The following is a 25,224-nucleotide window of genomic DNA, read 5'->3' as shown; positions in this document are numbered from 1 at the left end:
TAACAGCGCCCTGTAAATGATGGCGTGCTAAGGAGACGAGCTGCGCTTTCGCGCGATTGACTATGATCTGCCTGTTAGGTGAGGGCTCCATAGCAAGACATTCCCGTAGGACCGTGTAATAAAAGTTTTCTGTGCTCCTCGTCCATGCCGCCGCTTCCCGGCCGTAAGCCATGAAGGTGCGCCTAAGAGCAGGCTTCGCACATTCAATCCACCAACTGAGGGTCGATCGGTAACGACCACGACGCTGTGAGGACGCGTTCCACGACTCTTCGATAGCACCTTTACATGCCGGCTCGTCTAGATGGGCGACGTTGTTTCCAGGGGGGGGGGGGGGGGGGGCGTGGTCTACTGCACCACACACGTGCAGGTCGGAGTGAAATGGTGCAAATATAGGCTGTGTGGTCGATGAATGCAGTGGGCCAGAGCTCTCCTCCTCTCGTCGCCGTCGAAAGGGTGCTTGTGACGTAAATGCTGTCTAACCGACTTGATAAATGACTTGTATAATGGGTGTAACCAGGAGCTGGGCCATGGATGTGGCGCCACGTGTCGATAAGGTGGTCACGCGCAAGCATTTCCAATGCCGCACACAGGACGTGATGTGGCTGCTGATCAGACGGAGATAATGTACAGTTGAAATCTCTTCCGATCACCATATCGGCTATGTGGCCCATAAATAGACGCGTAATATCTTCCGAAAAAAAGCGGGCCCGATCTCTCCGTCTCCCTGATCTTGAAGGGGCATACACATTGATGAGTCGTACACCGTTGACAGTTACTGCCATGGCTCTAGCAATCACAAAGTACAGTACGTCCGTAGCCGCCAAGCCGTCCCGTAGCAGGACAGCCACACCACAATCGGTAGAAGAGGCGTGGGAGATGTGGGCGGTATATCCGTAGAAGTCAGGGAAACTAGCGACACATACTTCCTGTAAGAGGGCCACGTCGATGTCCGCCGCATCGAGCATGCGTTGTAGCATTGTCATTTTGTGTGGTGCCCTTATCGCATTGATATTGATGGTGGCAAGGCGAAAGGTGTGCTGTCTAGCCTCTTCACCTAGGGTAGACGCCATGGCAATCAAAGGTAACCGCAAGAGATGCCGGACCCACCAAACCCGTTACAAATTATGAGTCTTTCACGCTAGGAGTGGCATCCCCAATGCCACCCCCTCCCCTGTCACCCGTGCCCTCTCCAGGAAGTTCCTCAACATCGTCCGACCACAGTGGGTGCAACACGATGCTGTGTAGCTGATCGTCACCTAAATCTCTCTCTCGTACGTCGTCTTTGGTAGAGGTAGACGGAGCGCCATCCATCGTCGCGACCTGCTGCATCTGTGGTGCAAGAAGTAACTGGGCACTCGTAGTATGGGCAAGTGAACCGTCTACACCACTTAGATCCTCAGCAGGCGCATTATCCATGCCGTCTGATGAGATGTCACCTTCTTGACCGACCGTGTGTAGGAGGCAATCGTCAGAAGGGGTCCGCCGACGTCGCTTGCGTCGTCGAGGCGAACGTTGCTTTCGAACGTGGACATCCGTATCCGAATGTGGGAGGCAATCCAGCGTCGTATCATTTTCCGCTAGGAAAGCCGCGGTCGGGACAATGTTCGCGTCCACGTCCATCGCGTTCTGAATCTTATGTTGCGTCTGGATTCCGTGGGACTGTTGCTGCTGTTGTTGCTGTGGAGGGGGCGACATATGGGTTGGCATGGGGGGTCCTTCCTCTTCCTCCCTTGGTACTTCTGACGTCGATCGATGTGTCTGATCGCAAGTTTCGTCCTCATCTAAGGTGCGCATCGTCGTCTGAGCGTACGTGAGGGGCAGGATTGTCATCCCCGTCGGGGAAACGGAGTCTCCCACTGGTATCTGCGTAGTTCTACGTTGTAAGCAGATCGATCGAACATGGCCTTCCTGCCCACATCCGGAACAGGTGAGCGGTTGACTGTCGTACGTGATAAGAGGACGGCACATGTTTCTTGAGCTGAAGTTTAATTTGGCGCACACCATTGTAGACCTTATACGTCGAGAAAGTTTGCCACTTTTCTGCAACGTGGCTTATAACATTACCATATGGTCGGAAGGCATCCTTGACAACTTCCTCTGGGACCTCGAAGGGGAGCTCAAAAACCCTTACAGTCCTTAGGCCCATGCCTGCATGATCCACCGTCACTGCACCAATATGCCCGTTAGAATGTTTGAATCTGAGTGAGTTCGAGTATTTAGACACCACTGTCGCGCAGACCTCTGCACTGGTCATTTTAACATAAACCACGTTCGCCGTTATAGAAAAATGTATTCTGAAGACAGTCGCCGGATCTAAACGTAGATCGTCGCGTAATAACTGTTCTATTTCATAGGTTCGAGGACGCGCGTGATCTGGTTGGAAAGTAATTTTGATCGTATCGTGGCGCCATGTGTGTGCCATAGTCGCACTGAATTTGGAACAACTCGCGCCGCGAGAAGGTAAGCACAAGCAAGCGCTCACGGTCGCGTACGGTGGGGCGCAGCGGACGTCCTCGCCCCACCGCAGCCGAATGCAGACTTGGTCATCTGAGCTACCCAAGCACGACCCACGCCCCGTCCTCACAGCTTCACTTCTGCCAGTACCTCGTCTCCTACCTTCCAAACTTTACAGAAGCTCTCCTGCGAACCTTCTGTAAAGTTTGGAAGGTAGTAGATGAGGTACTGGCAGAAGTGAAGCTGTGAGGACGGGGCGTGAGTCGTGCTTGGGTAGCTCAGATGGTAGAGCGCTTGCCAGGGCAAGCCAAAGGTCCCGAGTTCGAGTCTCGGTCCAGCACACAGTTTTAATCTGCCAGGAAGTTTCATATAAGTGCACACTCCGCTGCAGAGTGAAAATCTCATTCGGGAATATTATTGATCAACAGACTCTGATATTAAATTTTATCAATAACCCCAACATAACTTTCAGTACATACAGAAAATGATTGAGAGCCCTTAAAATTGGTTCAGATACTGCTTCCCTCTAAACAGGAGCATCAAATTCACATAATTACCTTGAATTTAACTAGCGTACATAATCTACAAATCTTTTGAAAATGATATTGAAATAGAATTTCTTGCGAGAACAGTCGAGAAGCACCGTAGTCCTCACAATGATGTCACAATCTAGGAAAACACTAGTGGACAAACCTCTTGCAGTGCTAAAACTGTCACGAAAAATTTCCGAATGCTTATGCTACTACATATCTCCCCAATTAAAGGCAACACTTGTCTGTTCACCGTCTGTCACTGCTGACTAACCGGTTGCAATAGACAGAATTTGTAGATATTCTGGGACTTGCAGTAGCACTCATAATACAAGCTGGAAATACTGCTCCCCAAGTCCAATAAGGCGCATTTGAATTCGTGGTTAATGGCCGCACACACGAATGGGAGAGACTGGTTAGAAACAGCTGTAGTTTAGTACAGCTCTTCAGCAGCAAGCCTCTCCCCCACGCATCGCCCCTCGCACGCATCAGTGGGCTGGGGCGGCAGCTGATTTGAATTCTCACGTCAGATGTGGCACTCGGGGAATGAAGTGCACAGGCATATTAGAACGATAACAGTTTCTATTCTATCAACAAAATGATTTTTAAAAACGGACTAGTCCATTTTCAGCACTGAAGCGGAAGCTCTCTTTACTGGCAGTAATCCTTTCATGATCAGCAATGGTACTACGTTTATCAGCAAATGCTTTAAAATGAACTGACGTTCGTGCAGTCGTAACATCTGCTCCGTTCATCGCCACCGCCTACCATTATGATGTAAATGGTCTGAGGGATCTGACATTATGACCGACACAGGTAAACATTGTAAGTCAATATTTTATAGCGGTCGACTGTTTTTAAACAATTTTTAAATATTTTTTAACCAGACTGCTGTTTCTCCATGAGAAACGTTCTCGAAAATTACTTATCAGCAAACTACATGAACAATCTTCAGGGTGCATTTTCTCCAAAATACAGGGAGGTGACACAAGTCATGGGATAGTGATTTTCACATACACAGATGACGATAGTATCGCGTCCACAAGGTATAAAAGGACACTGCTTTGGTTAAGCTGTCTTTTCTAGTCAAGTGATTCATGTAAGTAGGACTCTGAATACGGAATGGTAGTTGGAGCCGGACGCAGGAACATTCCATTTAGATCACTAGGGAACTGATATTCCGAGACTCACAGTACCACGAGTGCACTGAGAATACGAAATCTGGGGCATTAACTCTCACCACGGAGGAGGCAGTTGCCAACGGCCTTCACTTAATGAGCGAGGCCATCAGCGTTTCGCGTGGATTTGAAAGTGCTAACAGACAAGTAACACACGATATAACGTCAGAAATCAATGTGGGATGTATGACGAACCTATCCGTTAGGACATTGCAGTGAAATTTGGCGTTTATGGGCCGTGAAAGCATACGAACAAAGCGAGTGCCTTTGCCGAAATCACGACATCGCCAGCAGCGACTTTCCAGGGCTTTGACCATATCGATTGGACCCTAGACGACTGGAAAACCGTGGCCTAGTAAGAGGAGGCCCCATTTCAGTTGGTAAGAGCTGATGACAGTGTTCGAGTGTCACGCAGACCTCACGAAGACATGGAACCAAGCTGGAGGTGGCTCCATAATTGTTTGGCTCTGTTTTTATCGAATGGTGTTGGTCCTTTGGTCCAACTGAACCGGTCATTGATTGGAAAAAGCTATGTTCGGCTATTTGGACACAATTTTTAACCAGTTATGGATCTCACGGTCTCAAGCAACGGTGGAATTTTAATAGATGACAATGCGCCATGTCAATGTGCCACAATTACTCGCTTTTGGTTTGAAGAACATTCTGGGCAATTCGAGCGCCACCGAGATCGCTCGAACTCAATGGCATCGAACATTTATGAGACATAATCTAAAGGCTACAAACATCCAGCACAGGCAACTCTTTCGCAGTTGTGGAGGCTGTAGAGGCATTACAGCTCATTATTTCTGCAAGGCAATCCCAGCGACTTTTTGAGTCTACGGCACGTCGATTTGCTCCTCTACACCGGCTAAAAAAAAGGTCCGACTCGATATTAGGCGGTATCCCATGACTTTTCTCACCTCAGTGTATGTGTGACAGGTTCTGCTTTGATGACCGTTAAGCACAACGCCGGCATATCAGTTCCAGTTTTTTCAATACACCGGGCAAGTGAATCACCCTGAGCCTGTTTCTGAGGAAAATGATGGTTAGCTGCCGGCCGGTGTGGCCAAGCGGTTCCAGGTGCTTCAGTCTGAAACCGCGTGACCGCTACGGTCGCCGGTTCGAATCCTCCCTCGGGCATGGGTGTGTGTGATGTCCTTAGGTTAGTTAGGTTTAAGTAGTTCTACGTTCTAGGGACTGATGTTCTCATATGTTAAGTCCCATAGTGCTCAGTGCCATTTGAACCATTTTGATGGTTAGCTCATTCGTTCCTAACCCTATTTGATAAATTCTCCAGAACAACCTTTTCTCGTCAGTATTTTAATTTGCCGGTTTATGGAAACCTTCGCAACAACTCTACTCAAACTACTGTGAGTTATCAAGGATATTGCTTAAAGAATAACTGAATCAGAAATTCGAGTTTTACTGGCTTGCTGTTAATATAAGTAGGAATCAAAAGTGTTTAACAATTTCTTGGTATCAATAGAAAAACTACCAATGCACCGAATCATGGACGAAATAGTGTTACGTAGCTTGTTACGTTGTTTAAATATCTCTGTAGCACCATCATTCAACAACCTATCAGCCGACTTTTAAGTTGGGCACTCAGCATGTGATTCTAGCCACGAGGTCTTCTTGGTGCAGTGCTGGGGCCAAGTATTAGACACCAGAGACCTTCTGTTTCCTAAGTGTGCGTTGTACTGGGACCCAAAAATCAGTTGTGTGTCTGCTCCTGTCTCCAACTGCAGAACAATATGAGAAATCCTGTCCACAGCACTTGAAAAATTGTGCAAGAATTCCCGTTGCCCTCCCACCAAAGCCTAGCCTCAGCCTCTAAATAGTGGCCAATATAACTCAGTTTCTGGAGCTCATTGACGGTTAACGAACCGAACCATTTGTTGATGTTTCCTACGAACTGTAATTTTCCACCTGTAGAGTTGGACTGTAATGTAGTTGTACCTATCTGCCATCAGGTGTCAGTGAATAGCCTACATCAGACGTGCTCTTGCTGCTTGTAAGCTAGTTGTTGATGTAAGCCTGGTTGGAAGGCGTTGTGTTGCACATGGACCGTTATGGGCAGCCGGCAGATGAATGCAAATATGTAAAGCTCCTCCCCGCAGAACAGTTGACAGTGTATTTAATGGGACAGCTCCTAATAGCACAAATTTACATAGAGAAACCCAGTGGAAACTGGTGATGCACTCTGGCGCTCAGACTACCATTGCTACGTATATACTGAGTACAACACCATGTACAGAAAACTATCACCCAGCGTCACATTCAAAATGCACCGATTCCGCTCGTCATGCATTTCCTACGAAAGCTGATTTACTTTACGTTTGTTGTTGTTGTTGTGGTCTTCAGTCCTAAAACTGGTTTGATGCAGCTCTCCATGCTACTCTATCCTGTGCAAGCTTATTCATCTCCCAGTAACTACTGCAACCTACATCCTTCTGAATCTGCTTAGTGTATTCATCTCTTGGTCTCCCTCTACGATTTTTACCTTCCACGCTGCCCTCCAATACTAAGTTGGTGATCCCTTGATGCGTCAGAACATGTCCTACCAACCGATCCCTTCTTCTAGTCAAGTTGTGCCACAAAGTTCTCTTCTCCCCAATTCTATTCAGTACCTCCTCATTAGTTATGTTATCTACCCATCTAATCTTCAGCATTCTTCTGTAGCACCAGATTTCGAAAGCATCTATTCTCTTCTTGTCTAAACTATTTATCGTCCACGTTTCACTTCCATACATGGCTACACTCCATACAAATACTTTCAGAAACGACTTCCTGACACTTAAATCTATACTCGACGTTAACAAATTTCTCTTCTTCAGAAACGCTTTCCTTGCCATTGCCAGTCTACATTTTATATCCTCTCTACTTCGACCATCATCAGTTATTTTGCTCCCCAAATAGCAATACTCCTTTACTATATTAAGTGTCTCATTTCCTAATCTAATTCCCTCAGCATAACCCGACTCAATTCGACTACATTCCATTATCCTTGTTTTTCCTTTGTTGATGTTCATCTTTTATCCTTGTTTCAAGACGCTATCCATTCCGTTCAACTGCTCTTCCAAGTCCTTTGCTGTCTCTGACAGAATTACAATGTCATCAGCGAACCTCAAAGTTTTTATTTCTTCTCCATGGATTTTAATACCTACTCCAAATTTTTCTTTTGTTTCCTTCACTGCTTGCTCAATATACAGATTGAATAACATCGAGGAAAGGCTACAACCCTGTCTCACTCCTTTCCCAACAACTGCGTCCCTTTCGTGTCCCTCGACTCTTATAACTGCCATCTGGTTTCTGTACAAATTGTAAATAGCCTTTCGCTCCCTGTATTTTACCCCAGCCACCTTCAGAATTTGAAAGAAAGCATGCCAGTCAACTTTGTCAAAAGCTTTCTCTAAGTCTACTAATGCCAGAAACGTAGGTTTGCCTTTCCTTAATCCAGCTTCTAAAATAAGCCGTAGGGTCAGTATTGCCTCACAAGTTCTAATATTTCTACGGAATCCAAACTAATCTTCCCCGATGTCGGCTTTTACCAGTTTTACCATTCGTCTGTAAAGAATTTGCGTTAGTATTTTGCAGCTGTGGCTTATTAAACCGATAGATCGGTAATTTTTACATCTGTCAACACCTGCTTTCTTTGAGATTGGAATTATTATATTCTTCTTGAAGTCTGAGGGAATTTCGCCTGTCTCATACATTTTGCTCACCAGATGGTGGAGTTTTGTCAGGACTGGCTCTCCCAAGGCTGTCAGTAGTTCTAATGGAATTTTGTCTACTCCTGTGGCCCTGTTTCGACACAGGTCTCTCAGTGCTCTGTCAAACTCTTCACGCAGTATCATATCTCCCATTTCATCTATATCCTCTTCCATTTCCATAATATTGCCCTCAAGTACATCGCCCTTGTATAGACCCTCTATATACTCCTTCCACCTTTCTGTTTTCCCTTCTTTGCTTATAATTGGGTTTCCATCTGAGCTCTTTATATTCATACAAGTGGTTCTCTTTTCTCCAAAGGTCTCTTTAATTTTCCTGTAGGCAGTGTCTGTCTTACCTCTGGTGAGATATTTCTCTACATCCTTACCTTTGTCCTTTAGCCATCCCTGCTTAGCCATTTTGCACCTCCTGTCGATCTCATTTTTGAGATATTTGTATTCCTTTTTGCCTGCTTCATTTACTGCATTTTTACATTTTCTCCTTTCATCAATTAAGTTCAATATTTCTTCTGTTACCCAAGGATTTCTAGTAGCCCTCGTCTTTTTACCTACTAATCCTCTGCTGCCTTTACTACTTCATCCCTCAAAGCTACCCATTCTTCTTCTACTGTGTTTCTTTCCCCCATTCCTGTCAATTGATCCCTTATGCTCTCCCTGAAACTCTGTACAACCTCTGGTTTAGTCAGTTTATCCAGGTCCCATCTCCTTAAATTCCCACCATTTTGCAGTTGCTTCAGTTTTAATCTACAGTTCATAACCAATAGATTGTGGTCAGAGTTCTCATCTGCCACTGGGAGTGTCTTACAATTTAAAGCCTGGTTCCTAAATCTCTGTCTTACCATTATATAATGTATCTGAAAGCTGTCAGTATCCCCAGGCTTCTTCCATGTATACAGCCTTCATTTATGATTCTCGAACCAAGTGTTAGCTATGATTTAGTTGTGCTCTGTGCATAATTCTACCAGGCGGCTTCCTCTTTCATTTCTTCCCCCAATCCATATTCACCTACTACGTTTCCTTCACTCCCTTTTCCTACTACCGAATTCCAGTCACCCATGACTATTAAATTTTCGGCGCCCTTCACTATCTGTATAATTTCTTTTATCTCATCATACACTTCTTCAACTTCTTCGTCATCTGTAGAGCTAGTTGGCATATAAACTTGTAGTACTGTAGTAGGCGTGGGCTTCGTGTCTATCTTGGCCACAATAATGCGTTCACTACGCTGTTTGTAATAGCTTACCCGCACTCCTATTTTTTTATTCGTTATTAAACATACTCCTGCATTACCCCTATTGGATTTTGTATTTATAACCCTGTATTCACCTGACAAAAAGTCTCGTTCCTTCTGCCACCGAACTTCACTAATACCCACTATATCTAACTTTAACGTATCCATTTTCCTTTTTAAATTTTCTAACCTACCTGCCCGATTAAGGGATCTGACATTCCACGCTCCGATCCGTAGAACGCCAGTTTTCTTTCTCCCGATAACGACGTCCTCTTGAGTAATCCCCGCCGGGAGATCCGAATGGGGGACTATTTTACCTCCGGAATATTTTACCCAAGAGGGCGCCATCATCTTTTAACCATACAGTAAAGCTGCATGCCCTCGGGAAAATTACGGCCGTATTTTCCCCTTGCTTTCAGCCGTTCGCAGTACCAGCACAGCAAGGCCGTTTTGGTTAGTGTTACAAGGCCAGATCAGTCAATCATTCAGACTGTTGCCCCTGCAACTACCTGCAACTACCGAAAAGGCTGCTGCCCCTCTTCAGGAACCACGCGTTTGTCTGGCCTCTCAACAGATACCCCTCCGTTGTGGTTGCACCTACGGTACGGCTATCTGTATCGCTGAGGCACGCAAGCCACCCCACCAACGGCGAGGTCCATGGTTCATGGGGGGGGGGGGGGTACTTTACGTTATGATCTGAAAATCATTGGTGAGGTCCCCCAAAACTCCTGGCTGTGCTGAGACCAATACAGTGAGGCTGCTAAGCTTGGTCTCCATAGCAACTGTCACTTGAGAATGCTGCTGTACAGCTGGTGGAAGTTTCCTAAGGTGGCCATATTTTCTGGACATTAACATATTTCCTAGGCCCAAATCCAGGACACATTAAAAATTTTCCAAAATAGGCTATATTTATTTATTTATTATATGAGAAGAAGGTTTCAATTAAATGTAATAAATACAAAATATCAACTAAATTTGTTACAAAGAAAACCAAATTTACGTTTTATTAATACCTTCTAAGATGAATGAGTGTGATCAGGGCAACTGTATTTATCAGTGCTGTGAATTTGCTTTATCAAGTCTGTATTTTTCAACAATACATGAAAAAACTCGACACAAGTTTCATCATAATTTATTCTACTTACTAACAATGCTTTCATGGTTTCTACAGCCATCTGTGATTTGTCACTTGTCCATATATTGTTCACGTAGTCAAATGGTAGTATTCTAGAGACCAGCATACAGTGCGTTGGCGACGCCCAAGTCAACGAGAGCGTATATTACTGTTCGTCTGTTCGAGTTACTTTGTATTTCGTCCGCATGTTTGCCATAAAACCTCCTCTGCCTTTTCCAAGGTTATCACAAGTTATGCATATTTCTTCCTTCTTCTGTTCGAGTTACGATTAGAACCGTTTCGACCGCGCGAATGCGTTCGAGTGCGACTTTTTCCCAGTTGTCGTGGTCTCTGACTGCCCATTAGCTATTAGAGCTGCGGCCAACACGTGTTTGCACAATAGAAACAGTTCGATAACGGTTTCGACAATTTGTCGTACCCTCTTGTCAAACAATTTCCCACCATAACTAAAACTAATAATAAAATATACCGATACAGGTGAAATGAATGTCTAATTCGGGAAAAATTGAGTCATGATTGTTAATTTCGGGACAAACAGGTGTCCCGAATTATATTTGAAAAAATTCGGGACAGACACACAAAAATCGGGACTGTCCCGAAAAAAAAACGGGACGGATGGTCACCTTAAAGTTTCGCTGATTTCATTTTGTATAGCTACCTCTTGTGCTTCTGCACTTAACTTATTCCGACGCCCATGTCTTCGCGACCGCCCGCGCGAGGGCGCGGACGGCGAAGAGATGGGCCCGCGGTGGGGAGGGGATTTAAATCGGCTACCCGCCCTCAGGAGAACAGTTCGTCAGCGCACCTGACGATGGCGACATGTCTGATCACCGAAATATTGTGCCCGTTGGACACTATGAACCGGCAGTACACCCGTGGACTGTTCGAGCAATTCTTGCCTTGCCTGAAGTTCAGTTGCATCAGTAAATGCAGCCTTACTTTCTTTGCAAGCATGGTCAAGCTTGGTGTCGAACTCCCTCACCAGATCGCAAGCGGTAGGTCGTGTCTCTTGGCGCGGTTTGTCTACCTCATGGCTTTGTAGCTGCCAACTAAGGGAGTTAACTTCGCATCAAAACGTGAGTTTAAATTTTTCAATTGTGTGCCACTTTTGCATTCAGCTGAGTGGGAAACTGTGAACTGTTGTTTTGCATCACGGGCATTATAGCCGCCATGACAAAAGCATTTGAGCACTGGCTGTCGACAGTGGCTTGTTGTTTCGAAGAAGATGCATTCGCCGTTTCGATTGCTTAGTTGGTGGCAGCAGTCGTGACGTCAGTGTCGTCGTTGCCGGCAATTGCGGTGGCAGCATCTGTGTTAGCGTCTCCGGCGGTGGCGGCGGCGGCGGCGGCGGTGACAGCTGGGGCGGCGGCTACAGCGGAGGTGTCGGCACTGTCGGCGGCAGCATCGGTGACTCACTCTGCAGTCGCAGCGATCGGCCCCTTCGTCGAGCGGGCTCTGTGTTGGTGGGCTGCGGTCCCAGCAGCAAGGAGCCATTCCGCTGCAACGCCCTGGGGCATACACCTGGAGGACTCGATCGAGGACGTTGACCTGGAGGTCAAGGACGTGTGTCTTCTGGTCACTGTTCGTGTCCTACATCTAAGCTTTCCATCACGCCGAGATTATCAACCGATCTCGTCGGTACTCCTTTACTTCTGTCAAAAATATCCTTAAGTAAGTGTGTGTGCCTGTGCGAAACCCTCTCTACAATAGTCGCCACCTACAGCTCTCTTCGAATGTGGTGTTTACGGGATTCAATCGGTCTGTTCCAGCCGAAAAAAAGACAAAGAGTTGTTCTTGCTCAATGGAAGGAAAAACAGTCTTCTTCGAATTAGACGGACATCTTGTTGCACGGGTCAACCCTGAGCTACCGTTCCTGCAGAGGAATCTATGGAGAGGGCGTGGTGTAACCCATGCCCTCCCTAATTAAACTGGTACTACTGAACCCCGTAACATGACAAATATTTACACGAAGTCCTGTTACCAACTGCCAAGGTTGTGAAAGGGAGCGGTGAGTGATTGATTGGGTGGTGGTGGCGTGGAGACAGTCTTTCGAGGGTATATTGCCGCGTGTGTGAAATTAATTCATATGCAGTGAGGATGTTTCAATAATTTACCCCCCGCACAAGCAACGCAGGCTTCAATTTTTAGACAACATAGTTGTGTGGAGGTAACAGCGATTGATTTATTTTTATAATCAATTATTCAAAATAACAGTGACAATCGCATTATTTATTTTGCCGCCAACTGTGCACAGGAAGGGTGACGACTCCAGCGAGCGGCCAAATGGTGTAAATTGCCCTGACGACTACCCCATCGCGGGTGGAAACCGGTTGGCGGCAAAATAAATAATGCGATTGTGACTGTCATTTTGAATAATTGATTAACGCAGACTTGATTGGCTACTTGGTAGAGACTTCGTATCCTGTAACTTTTCTGATAGAAGATTTCCTAATTACTTTGTCTTGCAATGAATAAAATATCTAAATTTTCTCATTTGGAGAGTACTGAAGTGCTATGTATTTTAATTGCAAAAAACAATTCAACAGACAATATCTCATAAAATATTTCTTTATTTGAGACAACCAGTTTCAACTGACGTTTGTTGTCATCTTCACGTCTTAAAACTCTTTTTGATGTAAAACATGTTCATCTTATTCTTAATCTCACGCACAAGTTTCAACTACTTGACATCTTCTGCGTGAGGTTAAGCGTAAAATGAGAAATGTTTTATAACAAAAAGTGTTTTGAGACCTGAACATGACAGCAAGTGTCTGCTGGAAACTGTTATCTTAAATAAATAAATATTTTATGCGATCGTGGTTGTTGAATGGTTGTTTACAATAAAATATCTGCTTCCTGCCGCCATTAGACAGCACAATAAAAATATGTCTTCATTTCTGGAAAACAGCCACCTCGAGATCATTTTGGACGTTTGCAATGAACACATCGTTGGCCTACCAGAACTGTGTTCATTACATTGAGGTTAGCACCTTGCTATGGGCAAATAGTACATTGAAACCAAATGAAATTTTACTGAATAGTGCGCACAATCACATACACAGTATACAGGGTGGTCAGAAGCAGCCTGAAAAGCTTGTGTTGCAAGGTCGGTTGTACTAAAATGTAACTGTTAAGAACAAAATTCGGTAAGCTGCGCCATTTCCGAATTAATAAGCACTGAAGTCAGCCAGTCAGGCCATTGGACGCGAAAATTCAGGCGGCTGGTCAGATGCAATAACATCAGCTGTTCTCGCCGCGGAGATGATAGCGGACGAGACTGCTCAGCTTTTGGCTCGGATTCATTCCTTACTGCAGTTCCATGTCCAACATCTCCAACATTTGCATCATTCTCTTGTTCGGTTCTAGGAAACTAAACGAAAAACACCTTTGAATACGCTGTGTTTGGCGGAATGCTTGAATTTGACCCCGCAATGGCCTGATTGCTTGTCTTCGGTACTAATTAACTCGGAAATGGAGCAATGTATTGAGTTTTTTCTTAACTATTATTTCTGAGTACAACCACCCTCTAATACCCTAAAACCATTACGAGCTTTTCAGACTCTTTATGACGAACCTGTATAGAAAGCCAGTTACTTCACTTTGCTCCATTGCACCTAGTTACCCCAGACAGATTTTTTTTTTCTTTTAGTCTTCTGATTGATATGTTGCGGCCCGCTACGACTTCCTCTCCAGTGCGAATCTTTTCATTTCAGAGTAGCATTTGCAAAGCGTGTTCTTAATTATTTGCCGGATTTATTCCAATCTCTGTCTTCCTCTACAGTTTTTACCCTCTACAATCCCCTCTAGTACCATGGAAGTCATTTCCTTATGTCTTAACAGATGTCCTAAAATGCTGCCTGTTCTTCTTGTCAGTGTTTTCCGCACAATCCCTGCCTCAGTCTACCTAATTTTTAACATTCTTCTGTAGTATCATATCTCAAGTACTTCGATACTCTTTCGCCTCGGCATCCCGCAGTCCATGTTTCACTGCCATACAATGTTGTGCTCCAATCGTATATTCTCAAAAATTTCTTCTTAAAATCGAACCCTACGTTTGAAACCAGTAGACTTCGGTTGGCCAGGAACGGCAGAGATCTATCAAGCGCATAACCAGTGTATAAAGAATAGAGTATGCCGCAAGGGTAAGGGGTGACCAGATGGGCTGCTGACGACTTTATAGCCTCGACATTCAAATTTTTTGTTGAGCAGGTTCCCCACCATTTGTCGCCGGATGCCAACTCGCTTGAGGGTTCTGAATTCAAGAGAAGCATATTCCACAGTTGGCAAGACGTGGCCATGTTGTACCGAAGGCAGTGGACATGCACTGTGTTCGGTATCGCTGGGGCCAGGATGTCGGGACTCCAAAACTGGCACAAATTTTCCTGCCATATCGCTGTCCAAGCAACTTCCCTACTCTAATTTGCGACATTACAGTTTACTGCATTTAATGGGCTGTCGACGCCGAACATCGTGTGACGAAAGTACAAGTGGGGTATGCATTAGTGAAGTGACTTTCTGTTCTGATAATTTACATTACTGTTGTGTTTAATTGACCGGTTATAAATGGTATTACTATCACATGCCATTTTTAAATAATTATTCCCCATGAACGTTTTTGCTATATACCGTTGAGTAACATCTAATGCTGGCACTACCCTTTAAATTTCTGTATTTAAGCAACGGGTTTTTGAAGGCAGGACGGCGGATATAGTTTCTCGCATCCATTTTGGAAGCAAAATGCTACACAGCTAACAAGATTCTCAGGTAATATTAGGGGCCAAATTCCATTCCTGCTCCTTTCTTCATCCCTCTTGGAATTTCCAGTTACGACGTTTCGGTGAGCGAGTCTGTTGTGTGAAGCAGCTTTAGCTTTTGTGTATCAATGAATTTACCTTTTCAGTGCATCCTGCTATTTAACGTTGTTGTGCGGGCCACCCTGTGTGTGGAAGGAACACCTGACTCCTAGGCTTTTTATTCTGGATTAGTGTCTATATTCTTGTTGCTCAGTTGTGTCTCCCAGTAGTAATATCGAGCTGAGAGATCTAGGCTGTTCTCTAAAGAAGAGTTCCACGTCTCCAGCCGTCTGTGATAGGTGTGCAATGAGAATCAACAAGGGTAGTAAAGACAGGAATGGATTACCCATGTTCCACTATGTGCCCAAGTACAACAGGAAACTGACTCAAAACTGTGGAGGAAACGCTCCAATTTGTGACTACCTAATATTTTTGTTACGAATTTGTTGTATACTTGTAATACGAGGAAATATACCAAGAGTTAAATGTTAGTCTCGTCATTGGTCAACTAGTGGGTAGCTCTGTTACGAACAGCAATACAGGTACATGAACAGGAAACATAACGACTTATCCGACAGAGATGGAAAATGGAAATGTCGTGTGGCTAGGGCCTCCCGTCGGGTAGACCGTTCGCCTGGTGCAGGTCTTTCGATTTGACGCCACTTCGGCGACCTGCGCGTCGATGGGGATGAAATGATGATGATTAGGACAACACAACACCCAGTCCCTGAGCGGAGAAAATTTCCAACCCAGCCGGGAATCGAACCCGGGCCCTTAGGATTGACCGTCTGTCACGCTGACCACTCAGCTACCGGGGCGGACTATCCGACAGAGATTAAAATCATAAAATGTACTGCGCTCCCTGAAAAAAGGTCTATGATTGGCGTACATTTCGTTAAACACAGGTGCACAAGCAAATTAAAATAACAACACAATTCGTACACACATAAAGTAGCTGTTTGTTGGTGCAATTTAGTCTGATTACTACCATGCAGGAATGTTATGTCTCTTATCATCGTTTGTACTTGGAGCACCTACGTAATTTTTATACTTTCAGGCCGTAGGGAGGTCTCCCTTATTTACACTAGTTTCATGTTGTTTTTTGTTCATAGATACTTGCTTCGGTAACACTTCGTTTTCATCTACGATGCGCCGGTACACGACATCAGTGACTCTCGATGGCCAGCCGGCACAGTTAACAAACCGAACGCTTCGAGTGATGGTGCGGCGGAGCTTCCAGACAAGAAATCGTTCAAGGCAGCCATCCCGACCACGAGAGCACCTGGCACAGTTTTCATGAGTGGGCGCAATGTCCGCCTCCGGTAGCTGAGTGGTCGCCAGCACGGTAGCTCAGCGCGTTCGGTCAGAGGGTTAGCTGCCCTCTGTAAAAAATAAAAAATAATAATAATAAAAAAAAAAGTTAATCGGTCAACAATGAACGTCAACGGATGTCTTACGACGTCCGCTCCTAGCAAATGCACCGAACAAAAGCGAACATGAGATTTAAAAAAAAGTGGTCAGAGCGGCAGGCTGTCAATCCTAAGGGCCCCGATTCAATTCCCAGCTGGGTCGGAGATTTTTCCCGCCCGGGGGGACTGGGTGTTGTGTTGTTCTGATCATCATCCTTCCATCGACGCGCAAGTCGCCGAAGTGGCGTCAAGTTGAAAGAGACTTGCACCAGGCGAGCGGTCTACCCGACGTGAGGCCCTCGTCACACGACATTATTATTATTATTATTATGGACGCAATATTCAACTTGGTGAGTACTGGCAATTGCTATTTTCTACCTTAAAGTGTAGGGCTCGCCCCTGCTGCATTGTCATAGCACTATAGGCAGTCTCAATCATGTAAGATGAAGCAAAGAATAAAATTAAAACACATTTATGCTAGCTTATTGTTACATCTGTTGACAAATATTTAATCATTATCTGTTCATGGACAAGTGATTTAACCATCTGATATGCATTAACGTCTCTACACCGTTAAGTTACTACACATGATTGATTTATAAACTCAGTTAATTTATTTACTGTAAGTATGTACCACTGAATATAACGGGTGAAGAAAAATGCCGCACTTGGAGGTTGGCGTTCGATTCCTCATTCAGATTCAAGACAAAAGTTTTTGGAGCAAGATCAGATCGGGTGCATTTAGAAAAGACCTGTATGAAAACGAGAAGCTGGCAATACTGTTATACCGTTCGGCGTACAGAGGAACGTGAGAGATACAATTAGCAAACACCACTGTCTTTAACAATTTTCATCAAGGATTTAACACACGTCACTAGCGACCGTTTAAATGACTTAATGCATTTGTGCTTAGAGCGCTCTGGAAAAACATTTGCAGCCATTACGTGACTCATAGTTAATGGCTGATTTTAGACTGCGCAACCTTCTGCCCATGTGGAAAGTAACGGGAAACTAGCACATTACATTCTCAAGCAGTACATGGTATGTATCTCCATATGAAGGATTCCGGAGTTAAAACTTCCCGTCATTCGGATCTCCGGTAGGGGAAAACACTGAGAGTAGACATATTTAAAAGGAGGAAAGGGACAGTCAAGAAAAGGAAGATATGGTTTGGAACATGGAATGTGAAGACACTATTGCAAGCAGAAAGCCTAAAGAATGCAAAACAGGAGATGAAAAGGAACAGATTAGATGCCCTTGGTTTGTGTGAAATGAGATGGGGAGGGAATGGGGAGATAGAAAGTGGAGATTATAAGCTCTTTTACTCAGGGTAAAATATTGATGGAAGACTGCTGATGATGATAGGACTGAAGGGTAACTCAAAAGATTTGGTGTTAATATAGGTATATATGCCAACCAGCCAGCACAGAGATGAGGAAATGGAAGAATATTATCTGAAAATGCAAGAGCTCATAGAGAAAGAAAATAGAAATGCCTGCATTACCATCATCACGGGGGACTGGAATGCAGTGGTGGGTGAAGGAAGAGATGGAGATACAGTTGGAAAATTTGGATTAGCAATAAGAAATGAGAGAGGTTAACGACTAATTACTTTCTGTAAAGAAAATTAATTAGCAGTGTTTAACACATTATTTGAACACCACAAAAGCAGACGTTACACGTGGATATCAAATTTGAATAGGGAAAGATGTCAGTTGGACTATATCCTGATGCAAATAAGGCTTAGTAACTGTTTGAAGAATGCCAAAGCTTATCCAGGAGCGGATATAAATTCAGACCACAACCTGGTAGTGGAAGAAATACAAGCGAAGTTGAAAAAAGTCTCCAGAGGTAAAGCAAAAGAAAGACTAAACATAGAAAGACTCAAAGAGGTAGGAAAGGCATCATATTTGGAAAAAAGATTTATGGAAAAATGGGAAAGAGTAGTGTTGATCAAAGTGTTAATGACAATGGATAAAAATAAGGGAAGGACTCATGGACTCTACCAAAGAAGTACTACCAATTAGAGCATCCTAATGTACTAGGAAAGAATGGATAACAGAAAACATGTTGAAAAAGTTGGAAGAGCGTTGAAAGTGGAAAAATGTAGACACTGAAGAAGGCAAAAAGCGGTTCAGAAAACTGAATAATGAATTAAGAAGAGAAACTGAAGAAGCAAGGGAAAAGTGTATGAAACAGAAATGCGTCGAAATAGAGAAAATGGAGAAAGAGGGAAAGTATAAAATGATGTATAGACTCGCTAGTGAGATAGCTTTTTACCATAAAAGAAAGATGAATAACATGGAAACGGAAAGAGCGGATGGTACTCTAGCAGAAGAACCACAGGAGGTTTTGAAGAGATGGCAAGAATATATTGAATGTCTGTATAAGGGGGATGAAATACAAAGCAAAATTAAGGTTGAAGTGGAGCAATATGTGCAGGAAGATGGAAAGGGATGTACCATCTTGGAAGCAGAAGTTGAAAAGGCGCTGAGGGAGTTGAAGTATAGGAAGTCATGTGGAATTGATGATTTGCCAGCAGAATTGTCGAACAGTTTGGGAAACAAGGTAAGAAAAGACATTGTCTCTATAAAGAGATATATTACAAAGGGGAATGGCCTGAGGGCTTCCTTGCAACAGTTATAATAGCAACAGAGAAGAAGAGAAACACTGAGAAATTTGAAGAGCGTAAGACCATCAGTCTAATTTTTCATGCAGCTAAAGTGTTGCTGAGAGTGTTGAATTGAAGGCTATATGGCAATCTGGATAGAGAGATAGCAGAGAAGCAGTTCGGATTTAGAAGAGGAAAAGGAACAAGAGATGCTATTGGCCTGTTAAGAACTATAGGGGAAAGATATACGGAAAACGGTAGAGAAATCTTTGCTGTTTTTATAGAGTTAGAAAAGGCTTTTGACAGTAAAACAAGCTGATGGATATTTTGAAGAGGGAAGGAATATATTGGAAAGAGAGACGACTGATACAGATTCTATATTTACACCAGAAAGTAAGGATAAGGATTGGAAAAGAAATGTCAGAAGGAAGCAGCATTGGACGAAGTGTTACACAAGGTTGTTGTCTTTCCCCATTGTTGTTTAACGCATACCTTGAAGAGATTATTGCGAAAGGCTTAGATAGGAAAAGAGTAATATGTATTGGTGGAAAGAGAATAGAATGTATAAGATTTGCTGATGACATGGTTTTAGTGGCAGGGAGTGAGAAGACAGTGAATAACTTGCCGAAAGGTCTGAATGAAGCTTGTGTGAAATATGGGATGCAAATAAACACAGCAAAGACAAAGAGTATGGTCATCAGTACAGGACGGAGACTGTCCAGTATTAAAATAGGACAATCTACCATTTGCGAAGTAAGTGCATTAAATATCTTGGAAGAACAATAACTGAAGACTTGAAATGTCACCAGCAGGTGAAAACACGAATTTCCATAGCAAAGGAGGCATTCAACAGAAAGAGGAGACTGTTATGTGGCAAATTAGATAGAGGTTTAAGGAAAAGTACTGGCAAATGTTTTGTCTGGAGTGTGGCACTATATGGGGAAGGAACATGAACGCTGAGACGAGAGGATGAAAAAAAAAAATTGGAAGCGTTTGAGATGTAGATGTGGAGGAGAATGGAAGGGCTAACCTGGATGGAAAGAGTGAGTAATGAAAGAGTATTGGAAAGGGTTAGTGAGAGAAGATGTCTGCTGAAGGTTATAATAGAAAGGAAAAATAACTGGTTGGGGCATTCACTGAGAAGGGAGTGCTTGCTAGCAGATGCTTTGGAAGGATTGTTTTGTGGGAGAAGACTGAGAGGAAGAAGAAGATAAAGACGATAGACGACATAAAGGGAAGAGGAAATTATGCGCACCTGAATAGGATGGCAGAAGACCAGACAACCTGGTAAACTGCAATGTGAAAACCTGCCTTTTGGCAGAAGACTAATGATGACGATGACGTGGCATTAGGTAATACCAACGTCCCTTTTTATTAAGACTGGTTTTACGTAGCCCCAGCGTTGTATTTTGTATCTTTATAAATGTGTGTGTGTGGGAGAGAGGGTGTACTTCACTTATAAAAATTATATAAAATTGGAATCAGATCACAAAGTAATCCCACCAGTAAATCCTGTTAGTCAGGTATACGAGATCTTTCAAAATTAGAACATCTTACAGTAATAACACGGGATGAAACAAAGACAGAATTAACGTCGGCGCAGGCACAATTAAACTCGAACTATTGATTCAAAAAAGAAAAACATCTGCAGTCCATCGCGAGTGCAAGAGCTCAGTCAGACTGCGAGACTAAAATAGAAAATATTTCTAACGAGCAAGAGCGTATGACCGACCCCGTGATTAGCTGACAAAGATAAACAAAATGTTTCAAATGGCTCTGAGCACTATGGGACTTATCTTCTGAGGTCATCAGTCCCCTAGAACTTAGAACTACTTAAACCTAACTAACCAAAGGACATCACACACATCCATGCCCGAGGCAGGATTCGAACCTGCGACCGTAGCAGTCGCACGGTTCCAGACTGTAGCGCCTCGATCCGCTCGGCCACCCCGGACGGCGACAAAGATAAACAGTTAAATGAAAAGGGTTGTCACTGATGAGCAGGAATGTCGAAAATAAATGAAGTTACATTCCAGACTATTAAAGAGGATACAGATAAATGCAAATGCGAGACAGTCGCCGGTCAGTTTAAGAACCATGTACAAACGAAAATTGTTAATATGCAGTTCGTAGTAGTGGAGGAGTCCATCACAACTGAGTTCGAAGAATGGGATGAAACAGTTATTGGATAAATAAACCTAGTGAAACAGGACCTAAGCAGCATAAATCAAGTCACTGAAGCCGATAGTTTATCCAGCAACACATCTGACAAAACTGTTTCAGGCACGAACGGCGTTGCTGCCTTGGGAGCAAGACTGACGTCTCATCAATAAGCAGCTGCTGTTGTCACTAACAGTAAGACAGTACATGGTGTAAGCAGTACTCCGCTAGCGGAATTTTGCCTTGCTCTGGAATGATGTGCAAAAGATTAAATCTGAAAGTGGATTTATCCAACATGATGGACCTGTACATGCAATGGAGGTTGCAGACGCATGTTCCACTCACGAGAGATTCGAGCGAGTACTTCTAGCAAAATGTTGACCATGAGGAATTCAAGAGGGACTCCAAAAGAAGAGTTCTGTCTGGAGTCATATAACGAGCACATAGGCAGCCCGATGGCGCTGCTTTGAAAAACAGATAACTGAGACGAAGTATTGGGGTGAGGCCATCACGAAGGCTATGTTTCTGGTCCCAATTAATGACAAGCCAATAAATGCGCCAGACGAGGATGTAGAAACATTTTTGTCAGTTGTTGACAAAAAAGACTTAATTCACAAAGGTGCACATGCTGCACAAACCACGCAACTATAAAAATCGGCATTCCGACCGATCACGGAACAGATACTACCACTGCGAGCAAAGAGAATCCAACGACCCCTCGTGCTTACACAGTTATAGTTCTCGTCGTGAGGAGTAAGACAGGCCAGATCGCATTTTAGATAACCGTCGGTCGAACCGACGGGGACACGTTCACTGCCATGATTCGCATGGTCGTCGGTTTGGAAGCTATGCTCGTGCAGCAGAGATCACTGGCGGCAGACACGCTAAATGAGACTGGAACGTGCCCCACTGAGCTACGGTGAAATGGTGGTGTGGCTATGATAGAGGGATTACGTCAGGAACTTAACAGAAGAGATGACCACGCAGAACACAATGAGCAATCCGCAGTTAGGGCTGCCATTAGTCGATGACTTGTCACGGTAGTTATAGACACAGGCGCACACCTCATTGCGGTATCAGCGGGGTTGTTCCAATGTCTCTGTAAGCAAAAGAATGTACCCACCTTCTCCATCACTGTATGATTGTGGGAGCAAGAAGCGCAAATCCGAAAAAGGTAAGAATCGAACCCTGATGGATCTCAAATTAGGGGAATGAGCGTGTCATACCCGTTTCTCATGGTAGATGACCTCACCAGTAAATACATTGCCGATGTTGATCTTTTGGGCGAATGGGACGCAGAGCCCGGCCTTTCTGCCGGTAAGCTGGTTCTGACGTCGAAACAGATTTCATCATTGCACAGCATGCCATGGCAAGTTTTTTCAGGGTGTACAAATATGGTAAGTGGCTGAGCTCACAGGCCAAATGCCGCAATGCAAACAGAATCTGAGTGCCAACCTGCCCTATATCATGAAAGATAAATACAGAAATCTTAGTGTCTCCGTTGTTCGCGGGCAGTTGAGTTGGGACAGATATTAGAAGTCTACTCTGCAGTCTTTACTGAACCTCCTGAAATCACAAGAGGATACGTATACTAAGTCGATTTGCACCAGCACGGAACATTTTGTGACGTATTTACCGTCTCACCTTGGTCAAAGCGACCAGCAGTTATTAAAGGAATCAATGCGAATTTCAGATCTGTGTTCCTATCAAGACTTCAAGTGAGGTGAGAACTAGTAGGGGCTCTATGTCTAGTATGTAGTAAGGTATATTGATAAGTTATTAAGTTTTGGTCATTTTCAGGGTCCACACATCAGTTGTGTGAGTCTGGTATTTATATGTGGTGTACTTGCCTTATTTCGGTAAATATAAAATGTAAGACTCTACAAGCACTGGAAATACTAAGTATTCTATAGAGACTCTGCAGTACGGTTATTGTGTACTCATTCTAGTGAAATTCTGTTCAGTACAGTTTAGGGCAGGATACTTGATCCGATGACTTATGCATATATTAACACTCTGTCCTAACGCCACAAAGCATTTGCACGATGATTCGTTAGTGCTCTATTTGTTGACATGTCCTACATGTAGGGATCACAGCGTGTTGATGGAGAGATAATAGTGAGTTTGGCACTGTCGCAGATTCGGTGTGAATTATGAGCATAAATCAGTCAGCTATGATGGAACATGCATAATGCTTTTATGTAATTAATTATAAATACAGGTTGAAGAAAAAATGCCGAACTTGGCTGTCAGATTGCGAGTCCTCATCTCGATTCAAGACAAAAATGTATCTAGCAAAACTTGGTCACGCCAATAGGTTTAATAGACACGCGATTTAAAAGGAGAAAAAAAAACGAAAAAAAACGAGGCCCTGGCAATGCTGCAACTGCGTGCAACGTTACTAAGAACAGAGAACGGGTAGAATGCATACGTCCACCACTCAATAACGTATTAATTTCAGTTCGTTCCTGCTGTGTAAGTGCCACTGTGGATCATCTGCAACAATAAACAGAATAGATCACCTCGTTGCAATTTCAAACTTTAACAGGTCTTACCTCCTAGATAAATAAAGGTATCTCCAAACAGATTTCACATTTTTATTCCTGAGAAGGAGGCAGTTCAAAATGATGTGTCACATGGCCCCCTTCCCACTTGAAACACGTAACCAAATCCAATACGGCAGGTTTCAAGATGGCCGCCGCTGTCGACGTGGCTGGTGTAAGTTGCGCCCCCACCTATAGACACCCCATACCAGACACCATGATTCCTCACAACGTTCGGCTTTTGCCTCGCCCTGTATATTAATGATGACAGAGATTACCGTGCACTACCAATGATGAATGTACATAAGCAAAGTACATGACATATTTTGCAGTAGGCATTATGCCTCCTGACTGTATATAATTTACTGTTATCGTGATATTTAGTTTCAATTCAAATAAACCGGAAAAACGATCTGAGGCAGAAGTTCGAAGGTGTGGAAAACATAAGAGACTCATGAAACTGCGTCAACGACCCTATAACATCAAATTATTTTCCAGAGTTCTTTCTCAGATTACGTGAAAAAACTGTAATATCATTCATGTGTGTGAGACATTTGATATTAAAACCAGTCGGAGTTTTGGGACGGAATTAAGTTTCTGTAGACATATACTAATCGAAAACATTACTGTACATTAAGAATACGAGAATTTGCCTTTTTTCAGATATTAATGATTCGCCATGGAGAACGAAGCTACATCCGAGCAACCGAAGGGGTAATTGCGGTCGTAGACAATCAAGAATCAAATTATCCAGAGTTAATGGGGCACATTGCCAATTTCCCATCCATATTGTCTCATTTCTGGGACAAAATATAGGACACTGAAAGCCGAACTGAGGTGTCGCTTGAAAACAAGTAATATAATTGCGCAAAATTTAGAGTGTGTTTCAGCTAATATCATGCTGTTAACGTTTTAAACTATTACAGCCTTTCTTGTTAACTAGTATTGTCAACTGTGCAGTTCGTACCAGTTTCAAGAATAAAAAACTTGCAGGTGTAAAGGACAGTCATTAGTGGAACATAAGACAATATCAACGTTTTCTCGGTGTGGTTTGTGATGGAATGCTTCAGTATAATCTTCTCGATTCACCAGCTGCGACGTTTAGAATAAAACACTCGAGCTTTTGATAACTTCTCCGCCTTTGTAATCAGGTCTTAAAATGACAGTCAGTGATGCGGCTTGTAAATCGAGAAGATTTTATTCATTTTATTGTTCATTTTCAACCGAAAATTGCTTGTTTTCTTCCTGACTTTCATACTCTTAACAGTCATAAGCGGTATCAGTAGGTACTCTTACACTTACACTTGCACTATGCCCATTCTCAACTATATATTAAAATCACCTCAATGTAAGGACACTTTTACGCTGGTAACTTTAAACGAATAGCTTTTGACTCCTACCTCACCAAATATGGATCGTTTACAAGTTGCTACGAAAAGGTTGTTATTA

Source organism: Schistocerca piceifrons, chromosome 2 (genome assembly GCF_021461385.2).
Source record: "Schistocerca piceifrons isolate TAMUIC-IGC-003096 chromosome 2, iqSchPice1.1, whole genome shotgun sequence".
Lineage (NCBI taxonomy): Eukaryota > Metazoa > Arthropoda > Insecta > Orthoptera > Acrididae > Schistocerca > Schistocerca piceifrons.
The sequence above is the reverse complement of the archived record's forward strand: the minus strand, read 5'-3'. Positions refer to the sequence as shown.